Source organism: Patagioenas fasciata, chromosome 1 (assembly GCF_037038585.1).
Source record: "Patagioenas fasciata isolate bPatFas1 chromosome 1, bPatFas1.hap1, whole genome shotgun sequence".
In the NCBI taxonomy this organism is placed as follows: Eukaryota; Metazoa; Chordata; class Aves; order Columbiformes; family Columbidae; genus Patagioenas; species Patagioenas fasciata.
In genome coordinates this window covers 27,565,068-27,579,559 of record NC_092520.1, presented here as the reverse complement: position 1 = coordinate 27,579,559, position 14,492 = coordinate 27,565,068, and the positions used below count along the sequence as shown (strand labels likewise).

General features: G+C 46.3%; 1 protein-coding gene across 3 annotated transcripts in view; it reads left to right on the top strand.

The window, feature by feature from the left end:
• The first annotated feature begins 4,075 nt into the window (after positions 1-4,075).
• Positions 4,076-14,492, top strand: part of SMAD9 (SMAD family member 9) — a 44,441-nt gene continuing 34,024 nt past the window's right edge. For 2 of the 3 annotated variants that reach the window (XM_065829580.2, XM_065829572.2), the window contains exon 1: positions 4,461-4,587. The gene's annotated coding sequence lies outside the window, so the exon portion shown is untranslated. Of the gene's footprint in view, positions 4,285-4,460; positions 4,588-14,492 lie in introns of those variants that run through there. The other variant, XM_071804935.1, reaches the window with a different exon arrangement.

The following is a 14,492-nucleotide window of genomic DNA, read 5'->3' as shown; positions in this document are numbered from 1 at the left end:
TCCAATTCTAAAAACTGAAATAACCTGGCCAGTCCAAATGTTTTCCTGAGTCTTTTTGGTTGGTAATTGAAAGTTACCAAGAATGTTTTAAGTCAATTTGTCCTTATCACATTGAGCTCATTCACTTTTTGACACCTCTTTCAACTCTGGATGAAAAGTGCCACGAAGATAAATGGTAACTTTTAGATCTTACTGGTTGTCTGACCCAAGATGGGCAGAATCCACATTCTGATGGCAGCACATGAAGCCATTCAGCCTGCTCACCTGTGTCTCTCAGTATTTCTGAACTGTTGCTTTAGTCTTCTCAGGTTCAGTTTGTTACATGTCCACTCCACCACTGATTTCCTTTTCTTCCTTCTCTGCCTTTCGGCATGCACTCCTGACCTGCCTGCCTACCTCATTCTTCTGCCTCTCTGACTTTATTGTCTGAAGCAAAGAGTAGTGAGATGAGCAATTCTAATACCTTTGCTGTGAGTGAGCAGAGAACACAGCTGTCCAGCACTGTCTCTCCAATGCTGCATTCACCAACATGTTGCACAAGATTGCAGCTGCTTTTTCCACCTGTTTTTCTTCTGAAAATTAACATCTTAAGCCACAAACATGCAGTAATTTGATGTGAGTAGCATGAAACATGTTTGTGCAGAGCAAATGTTTCATCCTGTTTGTGCTGGAAAAGATGTGTGACAGAAGATTCCCTGATGTTTTAAGTGTTTATTGTTAAAACTGATACAGATGTGTCCAAACTGTTCAGACCTTAGGATACTGACATACTCAAGCTGCCTGTGAATGAGAAGCAGGGTAAACTGAGCAAGCTCCAAGCTTCTACACAGCACAAGCAATGTCAAACTTAGCCAAACCCAAGGGTGAGGGGTTGTGGCTGGCCCAGTCCTACCCTGAAAAGAGGAGCAAAAGGTGTGGAGCTGGGCATCCTGGCAGGGTTTGGGCTTGTTGTTCATGCACCCACTGAGGAGGTGGGATAGTGATTGCTGCTGCTTGAACAGTCAGCTTCTCCTTTTCGGCAACGCTGCCCTACACCTCTGACTCCACGCTGCGATACAGAACAGCCCTCACTTTCCAGGGCTCCAGGACAGGCAAAGCCGGCAGCAGAACCACAGTGATGTTGCTGTTCCCAAGAACCTGCTGCCAGAGGCAAGTGCCTGCTGTGTCTTTGCCTAGAGAAAGCCCATGAGGGAAATGTAAGTTACCAAGTAAATCCATGACACTGTGGCTTGAAGTCTTCTCATGCCCGTGCCAGCACACTCAGAGCCACTGGAGGTGTCTCCATCACGCAGCACATGGCGCTGCTGTGCTAACAGCTCTTTCTTGTGCAGTGGTAGACAGTGCCAGTACTTCACTGGACCCCTGAAGCAGAACATACAAAGTAGATATATTTACAGCTCCTAGGAACTTGCAGTTCCCTTCAAGTGGAAAATTCATGTTATTCTGTGTTTTACAAAGTTTCAGTGCTAAAAGAAATTAGAACCCTTCCTTCCCTTTTACAGCTATAACCAGTTTTTACTATTTTCTACCTGTCCTTTTACTGATGGTTTTCTTTACAAAGCTATCCAGCACAAAAAGACCAAATACAGACCAAAAAAAGGAGAACAGTCTCAGATCAGGCTTTGGTTTATGAATAAAGAAGGTTGGTCCATGTTTTACAGGATGGGATTTGAGAAGTTACACCATGTGCAGCCTAAGGGAAGGTGCTTGCACTTGTAAGGGGCAGGGTGGGAAATAAGGCACTTGAAGGGGATAATGCCAAACGAGAAATGGAATTCTCAGAGCCGGGGTGGTGCAGGGGAATGACAGATGGTGAGTCACAGTGGCAGGAGGAGGGGACAGCAGAGCCTTACGATGAGGACACAGGGTTTGAAAGCCACGCATACAAGGATTTGGACTCAGGGATGGGTCTGAAAGTATGTGTGGAGAGAAAAGAAAGGAAAGGTGGGATTTGCGAGCCCTGCTCGCCATTCAACAGGTTTAGCAGATCACAGGTAACGCCAGCATATATTCAACTGTTGTAATAAAACAGCTATGTGCATATGCCACATGATCTGAAATACAACTGTATGCCAAAAAAAAGTGTTCCCTGCTATATGATCTGTAGTATAGAAAACTCTAGTAATATATATACCCATATGATCTTTTTTAGCTACACTTCTTCAAAATGGTAGAGTTAAAAATTGTCACTGCACACATATGAATGCAATTCAGTCATTTCACTTGAAGCCACTATCAAAATAGAGATTTAGGAAATGACTGATAAATGTAGGCAGTGGATCTGCAGCTATCTCCCACTGCTTGGGATGGTTTCAGTAGCAGAACTGGCATTTTAATTCACTCTGCCAACCAAATGGGCTGGAGTCAGCACAGCAGGTTGTGCATCAGGGAGGTGAGAGTACAGACCCACCTTGTCCCGCAAGCTCTTTGCTGGGAGCAGCATCTGTGAGCAGAGGCATGAGCAACTGGAGCTTTCGACACCTGAGAGAGCTGCAGTGAGACCCAGCAGAACCTGGGTGTGAGAGCCCCCAGATTCAGGATCAAGAACCTCAGTGATTTATACACCACATCTCAGCCCAGACACCCAAACTGCCTGCAAGTATGGCATTTGCAGTGTGAAGTCTTCAGTGCGTAAGTTAAAAATAAACAGCATTATAGGTATAAAATCTCAAGTCATGCTGAGTTAGAGTGTGTGACTGGCACTTTATAAATGTTTACAGCAATTTATAAATAACAGCATCCCTTCTGCCATGCATCTGTTGAGAAGTCTCCTGCAGGAAAAGCAAGGCAGCAATGGGAAAACCACTGGTATTTTAAGACATTTCACACCAAAGTGGGCAACAGAAATATTTGGGGCATTACATTATATCTCCTTGTTCCCCCTCAACCTGCACACACACATGCCTCGATAAATTTGCGCTGTGGAGCCATAATTCCATTGTGGCTTTTTGATGTCTACTCAAACAACATTAGCTTTTCTGTCATGTTTTACAATGTAAAAATTTTTGGCTAAAATGTCAGCAGGGTGGTATCTTTAATCATATTTATTGATTGACCTCAAAAGGCTCAGTGCAATTTAACCAGAACCCCTCAATGTGATCAGGGTCAGGTTCTGCTGGTACTTATTCCTAGCACTGCCTAGGGCCCTAGTTTCACAATACCTTTTATTCTAGTGTCCTTGGAGCCACTTGACTTCCCCGATATTTCTCTTTCAGCCTCTCCTTTTTTACAGCTAATACAATATGCTACATAGTTAGAAATGGTTACTCATAGGTAATGTGAGGATTTAATAGAATGTGGAGCAGAAAATACACCTGCTTACCAATAACGGCTGCAGTTTACTGTTCTCTGACTGGTCCCATGAACTGACAGGACCATTCGAAACTTCAGTGCTGGTATCACTAATCCTATTTACAAGCTTCCTTTTTTTTGCATTGCAGTTAAAAGCTAAATGGAGGTCCCACGAACCCGGCTCACAAAATCACCACCAGGAAGATTTTCAGAACAGCAAATTGAAGATGCTGACTCGGCAGTGAGACCCCAGCAGTCATGGCCCTGGACACCGGTGGGAACACTAGACGAAGGGGATTTCTGCAGGACACGCCACGTGGTGACAGCCCCAGTGTGGGGTCCAGGCGGAGAAGCTGAGGGCACTGCTGCGGCCTCCATGCAGCCCAGGGCAGGAAGGTGCAGCCTGCCCATCAAATCCTTTTGCTGTTGTCCTGTCACCCCACAGGGGCATCTTCCCAGCCTCTCCCCACAGACAGAGTTTGTCCCGTGTCCAAAAGCCAGGTCGGCATCAGCTGGAGTGGCACAGAATGGCGGTGATGTCACCCTGTGTGACTGCTGTGACCATCCTTGGGTGGAGGGTGGCTTGTGTGAGGGCCCATAGGCGAAGGGCTGTCTGTGCAGGCACCGGGCTGAGACTGCCCCACGGGGTCCCGGCGGTCACCTACAAAGCCCCGCCGACCCCACACAGCCCCAGGCCCGGGCTCTGCCGCCAGCCCCGCGTCCGGGCCCAGGGCCCCGCCGGGCCGAGCAGAGATCGGGGCGCCCCCTCTGCGGGGAGCCGCGGGGCGGGGAAATGGCGGCGCCTGAGGCGGCTGCGCTCCCGCGGGACGCCGGGGCGGGGGCGAGTGTCAGAGTGTGGCGAGAGGTGAGCCGTGTGAGGCGGGGGATGCGCGGGGTGGATTCTGCCTGTGTGGGTGCGTGTCCGTGCCGTGGGGTGAACTCCGTGCAAGGGTTGTCCGTGTGTTGGCGGGGTGAACACACCGGCTGTGTGCGGTGAGTGGGGCAGCAGCGTGTGGCGGGTGCCGGGGTGCGCGCTGCGTGCGTGTGTGTGTGTGTGTGTGCGTGTGTGTGTGTGAGGGCGCGGCGGGGGGGGCGCAGGGGCGGGCCAGCGGCAGCGGCGCTGCTGGCCGCGCTCCAGCCCGGCGCACTAATACAGCCTGGCGGCTCCCGCCTGACTGACGCCGGCCGGGGCTGCTGCTGCCGCTGCCGCTGCGCCCTGGCCCCGCCACCGCCGCGCAGCTGCAGCCCCGCTCCCGCCCGCGGCGCGCCGAGACCCCAGCCCGCGCCCGGAGGCAGGTAAGAGCCGGAGCTCCCGGCAGCGTCCCGGGAAGGGCGGGCGGGGAGGGGGAACAGGGAGAACATGGGGGACGGTCCCGCCGGCGTCGCCCCAAACTTCCCGCCGGGGCTGCTCCGCATCCTTCCCCGTGCCGGGTGGTGGCGGCCGCAGCATCTCCTCGGCGGCGCCCCGGGCCGGTGTCCCCGCGGCCGCCGGTCCCGGCCCCGCTGCACTGGGGCGGTCGGTGTGCGGGCGGGGGCTGGGGCTGGGGCGGCAGCGAGATGAGACAAACCGACGCCAGGGCTGCGAGCGAAAGGAGGAGCGCGGGGGAAAAACGCTTTTATGGATGGCTGAACGCTGACAAGTCTCCCCGCTGCTAGGATTTCTTTCCTTTTCGTTTAAGTAGCATTAAAAAAAACATCCAAAACCCGACAAAACCCCACATGACACGTTTGGAAATACTTTCCCTTTCAGAGGTCTATTTTCTGTTCAAGAAATCCCGCTCCTGGACACGCTCCCAAGCAAAACGGAGCTGAATTGCTGGGATTTGGGTTTGTATTCCAGCAAGAAACGGGGACTCTCTTTTTTTTTTTTGTCTCTGAAGTTAAAACGTTACTTGTTAGCAAGTAACCAGCATTTCCAAAAACAATAGCCCTCGATATGGCAAATTATGGATTATTGTAATTTTATCTCCATGCCCGGGCAGCTCTAAGTGGAGGGAATTCAAAGTTCACCTCATTTATAACAATTCGGATATTGTGTGGTAACTTTGTGTTTTCCTACTTTGATTTTATGGGTGAATTTATTTGATGCTAACCAGGTCTGCTTTGAAAGAGGCATTAGTGGGAATAAAAATAAATGACACACATGGACGCGCATGCATGCACACACAGAGGCGTACTGTTAATTACTTGCGTTTTATAAATTAGTGAAAAAAATTCTCATCCGGGAATGGTCATCTTTTCAGTGAACGAGCTCTCCCTTCAGAAGTGGGAAATGATGTGCATGGCTTGGGAATGTATTCAAGTTTGCAGTGGTTTGGGAAGGACACTGCAGATAAAAAGCAAGTTTCAGTACTTTGTGTCTCCAGTGTGTGGAAATGTGCATCTTTAGACGTGCATGTATTTGTGCCGGAGGAGTAATCCTCTCATCTTCAGGAGTATAGACTGAAGGAAGCGCTGCAGAATTCTTCCCCTCAACAATGGTAGGACAAATGTCACCACTCAAACAAACCTCATCCGTTTTAATCCAGCCAGACAACTCCCTTCTTTCGGATTTGATAAGTACCAGTGTCTGGCTGTTTTCATGTTTGCTTCCTGTTAGATTTTAAAGCAGAGGCTGGGGATGTTTGTGGTTTGTTTGTTGGTTTTTGTTGTTGTTGTTTTTAAGTATTGACTTAATTTGGCATAGTAGCTAAAATAAACATGCCCAAAAATATATTTAAAGTGTGTTGCAGCAAGAAGGGTTTTCTTCTATTATATTTACTGAGTTTAGCAGTGGGTCCCATTCTGATCTATCCTTTGTGATGGAGTTAAAAACATTTTCTTGTTCACTTTATTAACAACTCACACATAAGTTGATAAACAGTAATTCTGCAAAAAACGACTGGAATAAAGATCAAATTTGTATGAATCTGTATGATAATCAGGATTTGTAAGTTGATGTGAGTTGGAGATAGAAGCTTTTATTTACATGCAGCAACTGAAACGAATACACACAAAGCTGTCAACTGAACAACTTTGTGAAGAAGTTGAGTATTAATATTTTATTGACACACTTGCCCAAAGCTAAGAGGTATGTACACTCCTGCCAAATATCTGCAGAAGGTGGGGACGTGTAGAGGAACTGGGTAGTATCTCAGGCTTGGAAGCTGCTCTCATAGAAGCTGGTGGCAGTGCCCCATGTTGTCTTCAGTGGGAATGAGATGAGGCCTAGCTCACTAAAACAAGAGTGTAGAAGTCTCCGTACAATGTATCGTATAACATCTGGACAGTTAATCTGCCTTTCTCTTCTTCCATTTTTTTACAGACTTTCTGCATCTCGCATTGAATCCTTAGCTATCTGCTGTTATCAGCCTGGGAGATAGTGTGTCATGTAATCTTCTCTCCTGAATGCTGAAGTGCTGTAATTTTGATGGCCAGGCTAATCTGTCTTGATAAAGTTTTATTTTTCCATTGTTAAATTCAAAGGACAATGACCACTAATTACAAGTGACCTCTAACCAAAACACTAGCTAGAGTTTATCACCAGTGCTGATACTGGCAAACAGTAATTCCAGCATTACTACTGGGCACCCCGTCTCAAAGCAACTTAACAGAATAAGGGGAGCCAGAAAGGGAAAAAAAATTATATATTTTATATATATGTGTGTATATATATATATACACACACACACTTAGGGTAATTTGTCTGCTGCAAAAAATATAGTGAAAGTCTACAGAAATTCTATTTGCTGTGCAATATACCCCTTACAAATAGTAATTACAGGGATGAAGAAGAAAGGAAAAAACCCAACATCATAAATATTTTAACTGAAAATGGCACAGCAAAAACTTACATAGGAAAGGTTGTTATGGTAGACTACCTGGTTTCCTGCTGCAGGCAGGTGTAAAGAATCATTAGTGTTACTGTACATTAACAGCAAAAGATGGTAGTAACAACGACAATTTGAGAGAATCATTGCTGTCCTATGACTTTGAGAACATTTGTTGTAAGGAAGCATTAGACTCTGAATACAGTATAATAAAATTATTTTTTCAAAAATATCCCAAATTATTTCCCATCTTATGTATAATATTTGAATGATTAATACTGTGGAAATTTTACAGATGAAGAGGTGAATTAAGGAGTCTAGGGCATGTGTATTTATTATAGCAGCTGAAAACCTTGCTGTGCTTTTGTAGGTGAGTGGATCTAAGAGACTGTGGGATCAGAGCCTTGACTGGCATCCTGACCAATATATCTATGCATTTAAATTGAAGCAGGTGAAACATTATCTGCCCAAGTTTTGTGCAGATACATGTGATTTTTAGACAGATCATTCTACAGTACAACTTGCAAGTTTTCTGCAAGAACTGTTGCAACATCTTAGACAGGTGTAAGGTTGAACAGTTTGCTTTGAGGTTCAGCTCCTCTGGACAAGAGTACATCAGGGGCACAGTGGAGGTGGACACCAAGTGGAGTCAGTTTCCCAGTTTACTCAGTCATCCCTACATTAAAAAAAAGAGAAAAAAAAAAAAAGAAAATAAAATCTGATAATCTATCTCTGTTTTTCTGAGGCAGCATTAAGACTGAGGTATGTTTCTGATTGGGAGGAGAAATGCCTTATCTTTCCCACATCCTTCTCTCGAAAATTTATTTCCTTCCCACTCTTTTTCCTTGTCAGCAACATCACCATCCACACCTCTGCCAAACTTAGCATCATCTTTGCCTCTTTGGTTTCCTCACAGGTCTCAGTACTCCCAGATGTCTCTTGACACTTTTTCTTCATGTGACTTCTTACATTCCTCTTTCCTTTTGTTTGCAGCTGCCAAAGCATTAGTCCACACTGTGGCAACCTTCCAGCTTGATACTGCAACTTCTGTTTCCCAACAAGCTCTTTTCTCCCACCTACGTTCTGCTCCCAGTCAGCATGACCCCTGCCAAAATCCTGCGTCTTTTGCTTTTCTTTCTGAAATGTCTCCGTGCGGACTCCTGTTCTGGCGTCTCTCTATATGCCTGGTCTTTGTTTAGGCCTTGAAAATGTTCCCCACTTCCAGAGTTCCTCAGAAATACTGGCCTCAAACCCGCCTTCCACTGAAAGAGAAATGAGAAGGAAAGAAAATTAACAGACCTTTGGGTCATTACAGTTTGTTCTGTTTGAGGCTTCCTTTCACCCTCATTACCTGGCTACAATATGAACCAGGTTGGCCATTTCTTGGTAACAGTTATTCTGTGTTTGCTCGGCCTGGTGGTGTACTGGGTCACACAGCCATGCAGTGAAGAGCAGCAGGCAGGGTGGTGGTGGTGGTACCCTCTCCAGAAGGTGGTGTCTGGTAATAGCAAAGCTCTGTGTAATGAAGAACCCTTTATAACGCAAACAACCCTGCTGCTGAGGCCGATATATTTCAACAATACGTAATTTTCTGTTGTGTGTGATTTATTGCCATGCCTTTCTTTAACAAAAAAACCTTTCAAAATAATTTTTTTTTAAGCATTCTTTTGCAGTGCTCCTCATCAGGAGAGTCCATGGTGCTTTAAAAAGCCATCCCCATCAGGGTACCTGTATAGCAGGTACCCTGAAACATCTGAGGGAAAACCATTTACCAGAGGCCTGCGGCAGGCTGCAATACCACCCGCACTGCCCAGTAGGCATGGAACTGACTGGAGACACAAGCAGCTCACATGGCTTTTCAAGACTCCGTTATGGTTACTTGCTGGCCTGGCCTATCCAGAAGCTACTTGTCTCTGTCAAATTACTCCAGCCCAGCTGCCAACATGCAGTTTCTTATCCTGCAGCGCATATGAGGTAGCTAATTTATCTCTCTTTCATCGTCAGATCTTGAATTACTTCACACAGAGTGTGAAGCCTCCACAGGGACATCTAGAGTAGAGAAACCCAAATTCATTCCTGTGCGAGCCAGCAGCCCGTGGCTCCCATGCTGCCCCACTGCATGTCCTACAGGACTGATGCTGGGACCAAGGCTTCTTGGTGGTAACCTGCTTGGGACTCTTCGGTTTGCAGAAGAGAGATGTGTTTCTTTTAAAGACTCAGGGACCTATTTCTGCCTTTTGCTGAGTGTTTCCTGAAGTTGGTTGTTAACGTGACATGTTGTCTTACATGCTTAAGAGAATCCAGCCGTTGTTTTATACTACTAGGCTCAAATGTAGGCGTATGAAGCCTGTTTAAACTCATAAGCAAGTGTTCTGGTTTACAGAGAAGCTGAGGAACCACATCTTCAGCTGAAGCCACTGGGAATGGCCAACTGTCTCCTACTTTCCCTCTCAGGAGGGAACTAGATAGACAAGCCCTTGCTCCTTTTATTCTTAGTCCTGTTGTTGTGATATAACTGCCATAGAGAGCCCAAGTACATCCAGTTATTTTTAATGAAAAATGCCTCAGTGCTACTACTTGGGACCGTTGGCCTCTTGTCCAAGGCAATCTCTGCCATTGAGTCAGATCTTTACGTGGATAAAACATACTAATATTGGTGCTCACCTGTCCTCCACACTCTTATTTTTTGCAGTTCTTCAAGACGTAGGCCCTGTGGATGCTCCTCCCTTCCTTCCCCCTGCAGGGTTTCACAAGCTGAGGGCTCAATTAGCAGAGATTACTGCGGATGTTCCTGCAGGAGAACCTATATGTCAATCTTATTGCATTAGCAATTTCCCACAGTGATGCACAATGAAAGCCTTTTGGGAAAAACAGATTTGAATGTGGTATGGTTTGAACACAATGAAATGCTAATGTGATTCCATGGAAAACTGCTAACATGATGTATAAGGAGAGCCTTTTGTGTGTGAAATGTATCTCTGCATAGGCACTTGGCCAGGCTTTCTCACCTGGGAGGAAGAAGAGGTGGCCCATGGTGCTGCTGCTCCCTCTCCAGGCCTGCCGTCAGTCAGAGAGGAAGCACTTCTGCAAGTTCCTCCTTCTGAGTGTTTTACTGATGATCTATATGATCTATTGATCTATATTTCACTTGCCAAGCTGTGTGATGCTAAATCTGCAAAAGACGTCTGCTGTGTTAACGCTATAACTGAATAAGTCACCCTTCAGGCAGACCTCCCAGATGTCCCTCTCTGGGACCTTGGGTGTTAGGCAGGAGCCTCTCTGCCAGGCTACAGCAAGGACTGTTTATGGGGGGTGCTCTGTCAATGTGGGGTGCTTTGAGGCACCAGACTCCCCAGCTAACTCCCTGTGTCACGGGCTATCATTTCTGACTTTGTGGCATTAGACACCTGGCACAACTAGGCAGCAGATCTCAGAAGCATGAGATGCAGCCCTGGCATGGGGAGAACTGGGTACAAGAGCTTCCATCACTGGGATCAGACCTTGCAGATCAGCGAGCATGAACCAACCTCCTGTCAGTGCTGTGTATTCCCCCAGGAAATGAAGATATTCGGCACTGTACTCAATGTTACCCAGCTGGCCCTCAGATCTCCTGTTAGGTAGATGGGATGTGCTAGCATACAAGACCAGGAGAACATTTGCTTTGTCCATTTCACCAGTGTGCACTGTAAATGTACAACCAGAGCTCCAAAAGTGCATTCCTTTCTAAGAACTAAAGACACTAAGCTTTCAGGATAGGTTAGCATCAGACTTAAGTACCACATCTTTGGTAAAGTAGTTTTTCTTTGGATGTGTCCTTATTCACAATGTTCTTATGTCTAACTCTAAGCAAATCCTTTCCCTAAAATGGGTACTTGGGAATGGCTCCAAGAATGCCAGTGATTGATAATGAGGATTACAGGATCCGATTAATGTGGATATAAACTTTACACCAGCAATGAAGCTGAAATTTTCTGCTGGTCCTTCCTTTGTGAAGTGTTTGTTCTGGAGGCACTTGGCTGCTTGCTTTGTATTAGAGACGAGTCAGCGTTTATTTTAAAAGCAGGAACTCTATTTTTTGTGTATTTCCAACCATTCCATTTTTAGAAACACCGATGGGCTTTGCTACAGTTTCTCTGGGAATGGTGGGTATGTGAGGAATGCAGGACCGACTGTCTATAAAATGGGGGTAACCAAAGCCATGAGGAGACATTTTGGCTCCCCAGGGCAGGTTGATGCACCTCCCCATCATATCCTGCCCTCTCTCACAAATGCATCCTCAGAGCTTCCCCCGTGCCATGTGTTCTCCTTAGGCCCTGGGTCTGCGGGAGGAAGGCAGCTGAGAGAGGAGCTCTTCCTTGGAGCCACCGCTGTGAGCCTGGGCAGCCGCAGGAAGGGATCAGGCAGGGATGGGGAGAACGGGGCTTCTTCCTGCCTATGGGGAGTGGGGCTAGGGGCAGAGCGGAGAATGTGTTCCTGTGGGATTGCATCTCAGAGAATTCAGTGTGGCCCAGCCAGGGAACGCAGTGAGGTTCACTGCATGTAAACATCACAGCCGCTGGTTTCCTTTAAAAATTAATACCAAGGAAGGAAGTGCAGTCAAAGAGAGATGACAGTGATAAATTGGTCCAGTTTCATATTTTTGCACAGGCTTTGATTGTGGTAGTTTTGTGGGGTGCCTTCAGATATTGTGGGAGATTTTCAAAGGCAAAAACCAGTGAGAAGGTTTGGGTTTACCACAAGCAGCAGGATGCGGGTAGCCCAGCGACCAAAGCCAGTGTAGCCATGTTAGCCTAGTGCTGCACCTGAAGAGAGGGGATCTTTGGCTTGGTCATAGTAGGGGACATAGGATCAGAAGGGCTCATTTCAAGGGCTTTTCCAGTCCCTCCTTCCTCCTCAAGGCCAGTGCAGTTATTCTTGAAGAAAGCTATGTGATCTGCACTTGCAGACCTCCAGCAGCAGTAGCTATCCCAATGCATAGCTATCGTATTCATATGTTCTCCCTGTTGAATCTGCAAGCGGACACCAAAGACAGATTGCCACTATCCTGCTTGCAACAGCCTTTTACACAGTGGCATACTACTACCATGTCTGTGCTGCTCTGTTCTCTCCATCTGAAGCCACACTAACGAAGCTTTGTTGAAGCATCTATCAATGTGCTCACCCAGAGCTGTCCCACTGCAGGAATTGGTACATCCCTTTCCAATAAGGCATCATGGCCATACTAAAAGTGAGCTGGATACTAAATTTTCTTTTGTGACTGAACCTATGCTTCTTAAGCACATCTACAAGCATTTGACCTATGGAGATTTGTGTCACTGTCTTGAGGTATGCAGTTTATATACTCAAATCTGTCCTTCTTTATAGCAAATCAGAATGTGTCATTCCTGTGAAGAGAAACTGGACAATGTTGAGTAGATGAGATAATATTTGATTCCACAAGCTTAGATAAATTGTTTGGAAGTTACAGGTGTTTAGGCACTGGCATCAAGTTTTGTTGTTACTTTATCTGAGAGGCAGGGAATTCATGAAGACTCCACAGGGTGGATGAGTGGCTAGATAGGTATGAAGTGCTGTGAGATTTGCTCTTTTGTATTGATGGCTTCACACATGGTCGATGTAGAAGGGCTTTCAGAACACACTTGAAAAAAAGTGAGAAAATGAATTTCAGAAGTTTGCTTTATTAAACAAATAGGCTTGTAGGAATAATTAGATGTTGCCAGGACTGTGTGAAACATGGACAAATTTGAGTCTCAAGTACTTTATGTCCTGTCATTGCAGCTGTTTTCAATTGCAGCAGTCCAGGGTCAAACCAGGAAGAAATTTAGTTTCTTGTAATTTAAAAAAAAAAAAAAAGAACAACCTTCTTTACATCCCATTTAATTAAAACCCTGGGTGTCAGATTCTGTGGTTGTGGAAGAACTCAGTAACATTGTAATGAATAATTCATTCACTGTATTTTGTTGGGTGCAAAAGACAGTCTTTTCAGATAAGTTTGTGACAGCACCCTTGTGTGGCGGGTCCTGATCACAACAAGAAGCCCTGGAGGATCCCAAATGATGTCACAGGTGCCACGAGTGGAACATGGGCCTTTTCAAGTGATTTACATGTGTCAAGAGTAACCTGTGGCCACCATTCCCGAGCCATGAGTTGGTGACCAGAGTGGAAGCGATGGTATCTGTGCAGCTTGGACGTTCACTTCCACACTGCTCTGCAGGAGTGAATGCACTTGTGGAAACCTCTCCTGCCCAGCACTGATGGGCTGTGCCTGCAAAACCCTGGTGTCAGGTTGGTTCTTCAGGCTCAGGGCATGGAATCAGGCTCAGGGCAAGGTTGGTGAGATTCCTCATTCATTTGACACTTAAGTATTTGTAAATACACTTTTTTAATTTATTTCCCCTGCTAAGATGTGGAAGATTCCCATAGTGAACAGCAGTGATGATGTGACCTGGGAAGTTCTTTGCCAGCCCAGGTGCACGCTGGCTGCATGGGCATGTTGGAAACCAAATCAAGATTTGATTATACTGAGAAAACTTGTATGCTTCTCTCTTTCATAGTAGGTGGAAGTAATCGAATCAGTGGTAGGTAAAAATAACTGACCAAGTGCATGTTCATAGCATTCCTCTTTACGTTATTTGACTGAAATAATTTCCTCCCTTCCAATTCTGTTGTGATTTAGTCACCGAGCGGCAGACTTCCAGCTATAATTGTCTCACTGCTCCATTTGCAGCCGCATGCATCTCCAAGAACTGCACAGCTTATGTCTAGACGACCCTCTGAGAAATCTCCCTCGGTGGCCTTACTTAGCTGTTGCAGTGACACCGAGACTGATGATGTCAGCCATTTTCAAGACTGATAGCCATGCCTCTCATGGCTCGGGCAGCTGAAACAGGCGCTCCGAGGGGGTGCAGCGCCTTGCAGCTTTGTTCCAAGATCGGGTGCACACGCACATCTGCACACACCTGTGCTTACACACATGTACCTGGATACACTTTTGAGGGAGGCTTGTCACTGTGCTTTTACACAGTTGTGTTTTAAACCTGTTTTCGTGAGCATCCACACAGTTTTCCTTTTTGACTTCTGTGTAAAGCTTACAGTGAAATGTAAGGAGGGCTGGTATAATTACCTTGCTCTGCCCATGGGAATTGAATTAGAGGGGAACTTACCAGCACGCTGGCCTGCACAGACATTCTGCTGAGGTGTGATGTGAGTCTTCCCCAGCACAGTGCGTATCCTTTTTACAAAAGCAAAATCTGAATTTCCCAAGATCTTTCAATGCTGGAGGTGTCAGCATGCTGCCACCTGAGACACAGGGGAGGGCATTTTTAATTTCCATGGGCTCTGGAACCCCTCTTAATGACTTCAGCTCAGGTCAGGAATCAGCAAGGCCATGCT